The sequence below is a fragment of the Tasmannia lanceolata genome, unplaced genomic scaffold (assembly GCF_043159265.1).
Source record: "Tasmannia lanceolata isolate RefF3 unplaced genomic scaffold, GAP_Taslan_0.1 ptg000012l, whole genome shotgun sequence".
In the NCBI taxonomy this organism is placed as follows: Eukaryota; Viridiplantae; Streptophyta; class Magnoliopsida; order Canellales; family Winteraceae; genus Tasmannia; species Tasmannia lanceolata.
This window is the reverse complement of record NW_027518689.1, coordinates 43823939-43836377: the sequence shown is the minus strand read 5'-3', so window position 1 is coordinate 43836377 and position 12439 is coordinate 43823939. Positions and strand designations below refer to the sequence as shown.

Below are 12439 nucleotides of genomic sequence, written 5' to 3'. Positions count from 1 at the left end.
ATCTGCCCATTTTTGCCCTCCACTTTTGGAGGGGTTAGGATGATTCAATGGAGCTGATTTTTGGTACACACCCTATCTATGATAGGGCCTTGCAAATGAATGCTTTGGTACACACCCTATTTTTGGTACACACCCTACCTGAGATAGATATAGAAGGGCTCCCTGAACCCCTATGTGGAAATTTTTTGCCAGAGTCAGGCCAACGATCATCCTCACCGCAATCAACATCTAGCCGAGGAGTTGAGTTAGCACGGGATACCCATCTTGAAGGGTTTTCAATAGATGTCCATGCGTAAGATAAAAGGACTACACAAATCAGTGGTTTAGCTTCATTAGATAACCCAAAATAAGGCTACAGAATCCAGGGCCTAGAATCATTCAATCAAGTCTCAAAATCCAAAATAAACAGCGCTAAGCCAATTAAATCGGGTTTTTTTGTTTTTTAAAAATCTCTTGCTTCGCTCCAGATCAATGCCGCTCAAGCATGGTCAAGCTGTTGTATGCTGTCCTGACAGCCGTTTCTTGGATTTTAAGTAAGAAATCCAGGTTTTAGAAATCTCAGGATGTGAAAATCTGGAAATATAGGATGATCTGTTCCTCTCTTACTGTTGGAAAGAAGGGCAAAAAATCAGAAAACGTCGGCTTGTCTCTTTCTTCTGGTCTCCCATCTACAATTTTTGAAGAAAACAAGGATTCTAAAATCCGCGTATCCAAACGGACCCTAGACTCATAATGCTTAACGATTTTGGTTCACTGCTTAAAGAGGTGTCACAAAGTGACATCTTAATCTGTTAGGGGTCCCAAAGCAATTAAATTTCCCGCAAACCCACGCAAGGGAACGACTATATACATAGGAAATTGGTCAGATAACGTGTAAGGTCAGATAACGTGTAAGAGATGCAGTTGTTCTGGGTTGTGTTCATATTAACATGGCAACCAATATCTGAGGCCTCTGAAGACTGAGATATCAGTGCAATGATACTGAGAGTGAAAGAAGTAGGAGTGCAAAAAAGGGAATAAATATACCCAAAAAAAAAAAAAATACACCAAAAAACATAATTCAAAGATTTTGAAAATCGTGATAAAATTAGGGAGACGAGGTCGGGTCCGGGTCGGTTGGGTTGGGTTGGGCTGCCCGAGGCCTCAAACCAAACCCAATACAAAATTAAATCGGGTTGGCTTTCCCAATCCCTAACCCAACCCAAGGAAATGCAAACCCAACCCAAGCGGGTTTGGGTTGAGCCCGGTCCAAGTTGCACCCCAAGAAAGAAGAATTCTAAGGCATGATACGAGGTCGTTATCTACAGTCCCCATCATTGATAATTATTGAAAGTGGGCACACCATAAGGCTATGTGATAAGAGGTGGGGTTTCTTATCTATTGTGTGGCTCCATGGGGAAGTCACTAAAGTAGAGCGTGGAGAAAGGAGGAACCACATGACACTTGTAAAACTTGATTTTTTCATGCTTATGAATGATAGCTTTAGCATATAAAGATAGAATTCAGCAAGGTGCTTACCTTTTCCATGTGGCATGAAAAGCCATTGTCCCTTTCACAACTAAAAGCAAAAATTCCTTTGGCCCATTGTTTGTTTGTAGCATTTGAAGCTTTCCCACACAGATTTTTTTTTAAATATCTCCAGAGAAAGTTCAATATCTTGTATCTTATCTTTCTTCTTTTGCTTTGTATCCATAGAGCTTTTGTGCTTCTGGGGAAGCTCCTGTGATGAATTCAAATCTTAAAAACCCTGCATAGCGTAGGGAAGTATATGAAGATGTGTTGTAAATAACTAAACATTCCTTAATTGTGGAATTAAGAGATCATACAAAGATAAACGTGTGGGGAAGTTACAAAGAGCCACTGTGAGGAGAAATTAGAGTTTCTGTTTCGGGTTCGATTAAAAAAGAGATGGTTGCTACTGGGCTCGAATGCATACCCAGCCTGTTCATAGTATAAAATTGAGATCCGAGACACCCCTAAAATAAAATATTACCAGCCTAACAAAAGAAATTCTCTTTTTTCAAATCTTCTATAGCAAAACTGAGGAAAGTTGCCCATCGAAAAAAAATACTGATGAAAGTTGCTACAGTTGCTCTCTATAGATGGGGCTGAGTCTCAATTCTCTGGTCGAACCGCACCGCCAGATGGAGAAGAACACGAAATGGATTTGTGATTAAGAGGTAAACTTAAGAAGTAAACAATCCTTTTTTTATGACATAGGGTATCCCCACCCCATTTAGGACAGAACTTTTCCCTAGCAATCACCCTTAAACCACATGCATCAGGTAGTCGAACTCGCATCGGTAGGGAGCAAACCCACGATGCCAGCCAACGTGCCAGCCCCGTACGGGTTGGAAGTAAACAAGCTTCATAGTAAGAGGAACAGGCGTTCTATAAACCAAGGGTCTGTTGATTCATCTCTAAATTAGCCATTTCAACCCAGACTTAAGAAACATCCTTCTGTTGAATTTCACACAGATGGATGATTTTGGGTCTGACACAAGTACTGACATGACCCTGCTACTTTACCAACCAAGACAATTCCACAACTTGAAAGGGATTTGATTTACGATAGGACGAGGACAGAAACATAATAAGGAGCTTCCCATCTACCGTAGGGGCCTTTTAAATAATTTGATTATGAGTTGAAAGCCCAAATGATTCTGGACCCGTGAAGAGGTGATTCCAATTTTTTCCCTCGACATTAGGCTGTTCTTTTCCCTTGTTTTGGAAGTATTTTAAAACAGTGGTTCCAAGTTCCCACGCCCCCCCCCTCCCACGCCCCCCCCCAACCCACTCAACTTTTGGCTTTCTAATTTCCTTGTCTTGGAAGAGTGATGGGTGTGCTTTGTCTTCTTCCATTATCAAGCAATTGAAATGCAGTAATTCGGTCCATCAGAGAATGTGCCTAGGTGTAGTTCAGAATCTTGCCAAGAAGCATAGGACCCAGTGATCCATTTTTTTTTCCTTTTTTTGAAATGGGTGATCCATTTTTCTTTACTTTTACTTTGTAACCTTGAGCTTTTGTCTGAGAGGACTCCTGGTAATCCATTTTTTTTTCTTAATGGGCTCTTCATCTGCAACCCTCACCGTAGATGTCCCATAGCCCCAAGATTGAGCCATCTAATCACTTGCTAGCAGACAGATGGTTGTAAAAAAATTAAAATTATAGCAAGAACAAACATTCAACAGGCAGAAGTCTTGCCTCTTTACCTCTTTTTTTTTCACTGCAACGATGAAGATTTTAAAAGTGCAATTATTGGGATGCGAACAATCTACGGTGAGGAACTCCCCTTCATGGCAACATGCAACAACAGGAAGGAATATAAAGGGGGAAAAACCTGATGGAGAACAAGTATATAAACGATATAATGTTATTTATCAAAATACAGAAAAGGCTATAGTTTTCTTTACCTCAGGAAAGTAGGTTTTTGGGCATCAGTAATTGTAAGCTTTTAGCCTATTATACCATCAGCAATGATTGATATGCCTCCTTTAGCTATTTCTTTGCTGGATGATTGTTATGTAAAAGTTTTTGACTCCCAAGTAAATAGCATGGAACTCTTCTTAGTTTCTTTGAGGCCCAGCTGAGTAATATCTTCAGATACTGAAGGGTGCTTCATTTTTGTAAGTTAGTTCCTACCATTGCATGGGATCTTCCAAAAGTTTGTGTACAAATGTATAGAAACTCACTTGGTTCGCTTCAAGTAAACCAGTATACCAATGCTCGTTAGTACGGCTGCACCCATCAAAAGCCCAGATTGAAGCGAGACCCATTCGCTTCTTTGAACAGGAGCAATATCCGATGACGATAGTGATGCGTCCTTCGAATCTGAGTAGTCGAGGTGCAACCTTAGAACCTAAAAAGGACAAACTAGTCAGCTACCCGGTGATGTGAACTTAATACACTAAGGGTGTTGAGAGCAGGATGAAACTTGAAATAATCAAATTGCATAGTATAAGGGGGCTTTCCTTTGCTTCACACCCAAAGACAAAATTATTTAACTTAAAAATAAAACCAACAAAATGAGGAGGAGCATTAGTTTCAACCCTTGCATGCACACAGGGTCTACTAACGGATCAAATGGATGTAAAGAATACATTTCTTCCTAGGAAGCTCATGGAGCAACCTCTCGAACATCACGTTTAGCCCATACCTCCCGAAATTTTTTGACTCTTAGGTGTTGTGATCAATGAATCAAAATGCTGCAAACAAAACTTTCTTGCTAGAGGGTAACTGTAGTTGAAAGCAGGCGGTAGAAGTTTACTAGTTATTTCAGCTCCTAGAAGAAGAAAGAATAGTTTTTAAGAAGGAAAAAAAAAACTGTCAGTGAAGATGTGTCGAGATGTGTCAAGACTCAGGACTCGAGACTCCACTACATAGACAATTTCATAATTATACCAGCAGCAACTGGATGAAAAACTATCAGTGAATGCTTGCAAAAAAAAAAAGAAAAAAAAACGATTTAGTTTCACCACACCATCCTGTCAACCCATTCGCTAGTCCTGAATTTCTTACTTGGTAGCTATAAAAGTGTCCTTAGATACTTTAGAGGAATTGTTAATGGGCATGCTTATATGGGTATTTATCATGATTTGTGCTTCTGAATTTGAAGATTTGGCTACAGTGCACGTTTTTATTTTACTCAAATAAGTGCCGGATTTCGGCCCAACACCAATTTTGAAGTGTTTAAGGTAACAGTTCTGAGTTAATATGATATCAGATCCACTGGGCAAAAACAGTGAGATTAAGTGCAGAAGCAAATTGAGCATTGATTGCATCAACAGTTCATCTAATGATCACGGGTTTCCATCTTTCAACTGAGTCAGTTGTGGCATACTATAAAAAATATCAGTACAATGTAAATGCTATTAGACCCCGCATTTCATATATAAAGAACAACTGGTTAACACTCTGTTCAGAGGAGCAGGCAAGGATTCAAACAAGATCCCTAGCAACCTTCTAAAGTTATATTCATATCAAAACTTGAGGGCAAGTATAAAAACTTAGATAATTTGGCTTTCACAATAATGATTGCATGACAACTTTTTGACTATAAGGATTACTTCCATGGCCTGAATTCTTAATTTCGTACAATGTACACATAACTAGTAAAAAATATCAATAAGTATGATATAGAGTGCACCATTATATACCTTTTAATTCACATATGACATATCTACTAATGCATACTTGCATACATGGTAATTTATTTATACTCCTAGAGTCTTCTAGAAATTTTACCATAATTAAATAAAATTAAAATATTTTAAGCAAAAAAGCACAAGAGTTGGTCGTCTCAGGAATCACCTTGGGCAAGTGATGTAGGAGTGATTAGGGAAGATAGCTCAAGTATGTTGACTTTAATCACAAGAGAGGAGATAAAGGGGTAATGGCTTAAGGATTGTGGGTCTAGAAAAGGGGTATACGATCAAAGAATGCCGGACTGGTATGGGTTAGGAAATTGATGAGATGGACTGTTGAATTTATTTTTATTTATATTTGAAATGTACAGTGGAATTTATTTGATGGACATAGTTTGAAAACTCCCCCTTGTCATCGTGGACTCCCCCGATTCAACTCCCGTTTGCCTTGTCGCGTTCAGCGTTTTGTTCTGGCCGTATTCCGTGTTTTGCCTTACAAACAATAAAAACTCCTTTGACTCTCTCGAGTTATGACCACGTCAACCCAGTACTCATCTGCGTCGTGCCGCGTTCACTAAGATTTTCTTCAGCCATGTTTTGACCCACGTCCACATTTTGAAACACTGAGATGGACTGTTGGGATAAATAGGATAAACTGTGACAATTAACTTGGTGGATTGACTGTTATAGCTGTGAAGTGGGACTGTAGAAAAAGATTGGTGACAGTCCAAAGGGACTGGGTTTTAGTGGTAGAGAGAGAGAGAGAGAGAGAGAGAGAGGGAGAGAGAGAGAGAGAGAGAGAGAGAGGGAGAGAGAGAGAGAGAGAGAGAGAAGAGAGAGAGAGAGAGAGAGAGAGCTCATTGATGGCAGCCGATAGGATGGGGAAAAGGTTTGATCGATTATGTTGACAGTTTCATGAATCTCTGGGCAGATCAGGAGAGGATATGGGGTTATCCTAAATGTTGCAGGACTATTGGCTGGTTGAAGGTTTTTGGTCTATGGTTGTTGGTAGGGAGCTCAGGGACTGGCGTGGGTGTTTAGAACTAAGAAACATGCTTTTAGAACTGTTTGTTGAATCTGTGAACAGATCAAGGAGAGTTCAAGATTGTGATTAAAAAAGTTCAAAAAGAGAAAGTCAGCTATCCCAAAAACAAAGGCAACAAGGGACAAAGATGGTGGAAGCAAGGTAACGGCAGACTGGGTATACGGGGCACTGCACTGGTTTTCTTGGACAATAAGCACAGATCAACACTTCGAAATTCAAAAACTGAAACATAAAGATTAAAGCAAATAGAAAAGAAGAAGAGAATAACTTTTATTTTGAATGACTAAAGAAATTTGTACCTGGAACCCTACCATAGAAGGCCAGGACTAACTGTCCATGCTTATTTATAGCCCCCACTTAGATTACAAGCTCTTGTGAATGAGCTCGGCAGAGAGAAGAGAGAAGAGAGAAGAATAACAAGAATCACTCCAGGTTTCCAAGCAGTCACACCTAGGGTAAGGTGGTTGATTTCTTTGATTAGGAATTTGATATGGAGAAAAGAAGAAGAGAAGAAGATAACGGAGAGAAATAGAAAAGAAAGATGGGTGCTCTCTCTAAATAAATGGGGAGAATCCAATGGTTTATACCAAGGTTATAAATTTCATTTTGTTTCGTCCGAAATGGACGAAACATTTCGTTTTCGTTCCGTCCGAAATTTTGGTCATTTCGTTCGAAATTGACCGAAATTTCGGATTTCGTCCAAAATGGACGAAATTTTGAATTTCGTCCGAAATTGCCTATAACGGCTAGTTTGACTGTTTTTTGCAGAAATTACATCAATGCCCCTGTAATGGCTCTTTTGGGTTTTTGACTATTTTAGCCTCCAAATGTGACCATTTATAGCTGTTGGAAAGGGTATTTTAGTCATTTTTACTTGAACAAACAATAAAAAACTCTATAAATAGCCTTTCCCTACCTTCTTCTCCTCCGCCTTCACATAAGTGATTCTCTTTCTCTTTTCTACTTTCACTTACACTATCTATTCTAATAAATTTCCTACAAGTCTACACTCTTCTTAAACTCAATCCAAGTCCATTTTGGAGCAAAAGGAAGGCCTACCTTCAACTAACAACTACAAGAACTATTTCCTAAGGCTTGTAAATTACAAGTTACACTACAAATTTAAAGTTAAGGCTTACAAGTTACACTACAAAGTTCAAGTGAGGGAAGGCTAATATTATCTTATTCTCTTCAAATCAAGTTCAACCTCAAGGTTCTCTTTATTTCTTTCCATTTCCTTTCTTTTATTTCTTACTTCATTTGTCCCCTTCTACTTCATTTTTTTTATAATTTGTTTCAATTTCCTTTCTTCTAATTCATTTCCCCCTTCTTCTACTTCATTTCAGAATGAGTGGGTCGGGCTCGGGACCTTCTGCAGGAGCATCCTCTATTGGTTTGGCACCCGCTAGATCGGATGACCTGGCATGGGCTTACGGTACATTGGTTCCGGGTCAAAAAAATAAAGTAACTTGCATATTCTGTGGCAAAGTCATATCGGGTGGAGGTATAACCCGCTTGAAAGAACATTTAGAGGGTTATTCCTGATGAAGTAGCATCATGCAAAAAAGTGACTGAAGATGTAAAATATCGAATGAAGCAACATTTAGATGCAAAGAGAAAAGAAAGGGCTAGGATGAGCCTATCCAGAGCAGAGGTTGGACGTTTTTATGGCACACCCGACGAAGAAGAAGAGAAGGATGAAGAAGACATTGGCACACCATTGCCTCAACGAAGGGGTAAGGAAGTTCTTGTAGAACCGAGTGGTACAAAAAGGAAGAAGAAGGGAATCACAGGAGGGATCAGGAATTTCTTTGCACCACGAACAACCCCTGGAGCCCAGCCAAGCATTAAAAGTGCTTTGGCTACCAAAGAAACAGTGGATAGAGCAGACATGGCGGTTGGCATGCTTTGCTACGATGCCAATCTCCCTTTCAACGTTGCCAATTCACCTTTCTGGCACGCTATGTTTGATGCTGTGAATGCCGTGGGTTCGGGTTATAAGGCACCTACTTATCATGCTTTAAGGGGTTCCATTTTGAAGAATACAGTGGATGAGGTAAACAACTACTTTGAGGAGATTAAGATGTCATGGAGATACACTGGCTGTAGCATTATGGCAGATGGATGGACAGACACCAAACAACGTTCCCTAATCAACTTTTTGGTGTACTACCCTAAAGGAGCCATATTCCTCAAATTCGTTGATGCATCTGGCATAGTGAAGAATGCCGATGAATGAAGACTGGGTGCAGCGATTGGATCGCATAACCGAACCGGATCAAATAAAGAACAACTTGTTGACAAGAAAGTATAAAGTTGTTCTTCCAGACAGGACCCTTCACAAGTCCTTAGACCTGAGGGATCTTATTGGTCTGTTGGTCCGTTCTAGAGTCGTAGTCTATCTTATAGTGATTCTATTTTAGAGTCACATTCGGATAGAGCTATATCCTAGAGCAAACTCTCGAGACTAATACTGATACTCAAAAAGGGATTCTTCGCCCTAAAATCTAGGGATTGAAATCTACAATTTTGTCAGAGCGGTAGGCCTATTAAATAGCCTGGCCAGGCAGATTTGATAAAACGTTTATCAGAAAATTTTATGAAACATTGAATTGTTTCCAAAGGAAATGCATTTGGAGGCCGAACACCGCTTGGCCAGAATGGTATACCAAGACTGTGCCAGGGGGTAAATGCTGTCCACCTCCCGTATGACTCAACTTAGTAGATGTAGTTACGAAGAAAGGACTTGCACATACATGGCGTGATTAGGGGTAAGATGATATGACAGTCATCTTCAGTGTTACATCTCGATGAAGGCCACTGACCTAATGCGAGTGTAGTTTAACTACAGAGCGAGATCGTAGTGGGGCCTACCATAGGGTTCTGATGGATTGACCGTTGGATCTCTGCGACGATCCCACTCACAACTCGAATGACCCGGTAACATCCAAATGGTTCAGGGTTCCGCATTTTATGTAATTGCACGGACGGATATAATCCGTTAGATTAATGTAGATATTAATTATATATATATATATATATATATATATATATATATATACATGTCTTTGTTAGAAAAATAACAAAAGACAGTAAGTGAATTTTTCGATTACAAATTGGAGCCGAAATAACTTCCATTAGATGTGAGTTATTAATCGATTAAATTATTAATTAATTTATTAATAAACTAGTTAATTATTATACATTATTATGTATTATTAATTTGATTAATAATTATCATAATAATGTGTAATCCAATTGAGGATAGTTATTCCCAAACCGGTTTTGCAAAAGTTGCGGAATTTGAACGGAATTGGGAATTGGGATAGGACTACACATTTGGATAAGGTTTGTGGGGCCCACAACACTCCTAAATCAGTTGGAGAACTGAAGAAAATGGTCCCAATTGCTCAAGGACTTTGAGTTTCACTCAAACTCTTTGTTGGATAAGAATTGCTAAAATATTGTAGGATCTATAAAGCAAGCAATTTGTTTTCAACACCAGCTCTTATGAGATAAGGCCACAAGGGCTAGAGGGAGGACTCCATATATGTTCTCCCATGTATCTTTAGTGTACCCACATAGCCTTGGAGGTTTGAGAGAGTCTCATTCACTCGAGGATTCTCAATTTAAGTCGGTTTCTCAATTGGATTGGAATTAGGAGAGAGAAACAAGGATTTATCAAACCAAAACTCTACTCTATATAAAAGAGAGAGGGGAGAACGAAATTTCAAGTGTGGAATAGTCAAAAATTAGTTCTCCCTTGCTTCCCCCTTTGGAAAATAGTTTTCCATTTCTCTCTCTTCCAATTGAAATAGTTTCAAGGAGAAAGGCTTCAAATCAATTTCTCTATTCTCTATAACAAATGTACTGATTAGATCTGACCTTAAATAGGTGAATAAGAGTTATTCACACCCACAATAGTCTAAACAAAGAAAAAGAATCAAAAATTCGTTCTCCCTTGCTTCCCCCTTTGAAAAATAGTTTTCCATCTCTCTCTCTTCCAATTGAAATAGTTTCAAGGAGAAAGGCTTCAAATCAATTTCTCTATTCTCTATAACAAATGTACTGATTAGATCTGACCTTAAATAGGTGAATAAGAGTTATTCACATCCACAATAGTCTAAACAAAGAAAAAGAATCCATCGGTTCAACTTGCGGAGTCCACGGCGTTTAGAATGATCAAAACCGTTCGAGGAGTAGATCTTGCAGCGTGATTCCTTGATTTCTTCTTCAAAGAGGTATTTATTTATGTTTTATTAACTTAATTAACTAATCTAGACTCTAGGATCTTGGGCAAAAGCAAGATTGAAAAGAAAAATTTAAGGTTCTATGCGATTTTTGTTCCACTGCGCATAGCGATCTTGCCATAAGGGGATAACCTTCCTTCAAGTGGTATCAGAGCAACTAGGGCTTAGATTAGGGGATTAAATTAACCAAAGATAGATCATGCGGTATATCCATTATGAGTCCGGACGTTCTATCGCGGCTATCTGAGGTTGTTAGTCCGTAGTGTTAATTAATCAACATATGGACTGTTGTGTAAAGATCTGTAATTTCGATCTACTCATTTTGATTTTTGATTTGATCAACCTTGATGGTTAAAAAGTAGACTTGAATACGAATCCAATGCATCAAGAATCATCAAAACTCGATTAGCGGATTGGGAGATATGATTTTTACAAGTTAGGGCAAAAGTGCGGCCTTTTGATGATTTTTATCTCGGGAATTGCATGTTTTATTTCGGAATGGCCCCAAAGTTGTGAGAAAAATTTATAGCCTAAGATTAAAATTTTCAACCATTATTTGGGTGTATTCCAAGCATAATCAGTAGCTAATATGATAGTCCGAATATTTTTCTCTCACTTAAAATATTCGGAAATTATGCTATTCTGAAAGAGTTCCCGAAAACCACTATTTTGAGCTTTTCTCGCTAAAACGATTTCGTTTTTACACGAAAATTTTTTTGGTGACTTCTGAAATCATAAGGAATGATTATATTAAGTTTCTTTAGATGTCAGTAGTTTTTATGGATGAATTAAAGATTATTTGATTTAATTTCAGCATGAGTTGATATCCATTGGTGAAAAATTGGGCAAAAAGGATTACTCGACCTCTATCCATGCATGAGATGCATATGGATAATATTTGTTGATGTTTATTATTTATTTTTATGGTTTGATATTGCTAGAATGTAGCAATTAAAAGTCTGCAATGTAATAATTAATGATTTATTGGTTTATGTACTCCCTCTAGGCAGTTGTGCGGACAACTGATTTCCCATGGAGAATTTATTTTGATGTATATATTATTTAGGCTAGTGTATGACACTAGGGTAGTTTATTTTCTTTTTACATCAGAATTAATGAAGAAAGAAAATTGCTCTTGAGGTGGTCAACGAAGAATCAAAGAACTTGGACATGGCAATGCTTTAAGAAGGCTATAGATGATGGCGGACCTCGATTCTATCGATTCAATAGAGGGCAGACGCATTCTTCATGATTCCTACTGATCTAAGATACTTCATATGATGAAGTATATTAGTACCAATACCTTTGAAAAATAGCCTTGAGGTCGGCAGATTTTTCCTATTGCGAATAGCTAATAGTTGCCCAAATTTCACCCTTAATTTTGGTAATATGGAATTATGGGTATTAACTAACTCTAAAATGGTTAGATAATTATAAAAAGGTTAGTGGGAGAATCCCTATAAATCCAAGACGTCAAAATTAAGCTTATGGATGTGGTTGGTTCACTTTTTTGTGGTTTGGATGTGTGATGGATGATTGCATTTTCCTTTCCTTATGTATGTATTTCCATTGAATGGTTTGTTTTAGATGCATGCATAGGAATAAGTTTTTCCCACTTAAAAGAAACCTTCTTTATAAAATATTAAGTTGTAAAAGGGGATTTAAATCAAAAGGATTAATCTCCATGGCCTTCCATAGCCATCTATCGGTTGGCTAGTTTAGAGAACAAGACGATCATATGCCAAAGTAGAACCCGATCTTGATTTTCTATCTAGAGTAACTAATTGATTCCTATAAGGATAAGGGATATTTGCAAAACACATTAGTCATATGCCAAAGCAGAAGCTAGTATGCTTTGTAAAATGGTTCCAAGGCAATGGGTGTTAACTTAACCAAGCAAAGAGTGTTGATGCCTAAAGGATAGATACACTGCGATGGTTGGAGGCCAAAATCAAATCGGATATCATATTAATAATATGATGGATTAGATGAATCCACT

At 38.3% G+C, this 12439-nt stretch overlaps 1 protein-coding gene across 1 annotated transcript in view; it reads right to left on the bottom strand.

Moving 5' to 3' along the window:
- Positions 1–3345: 3345 nt before the first annotated feature.
- LOC143888320 (P-loop containing nucleoside triphosphate hydrolases superfamily protein) overlaps positions 3346–12439 on the bottom strand; it is a 62830-nt gene continuing 53736 nt past the window's right edge. The window contains exon 13 of the mRNA XM_077392694.1: positions 3346–3860. The gene's annotated coding sequence lies outside the window, so the exon portion shown is untranslated. The remainder of the gene's footprint in view (positions 3861–12439) is intronic.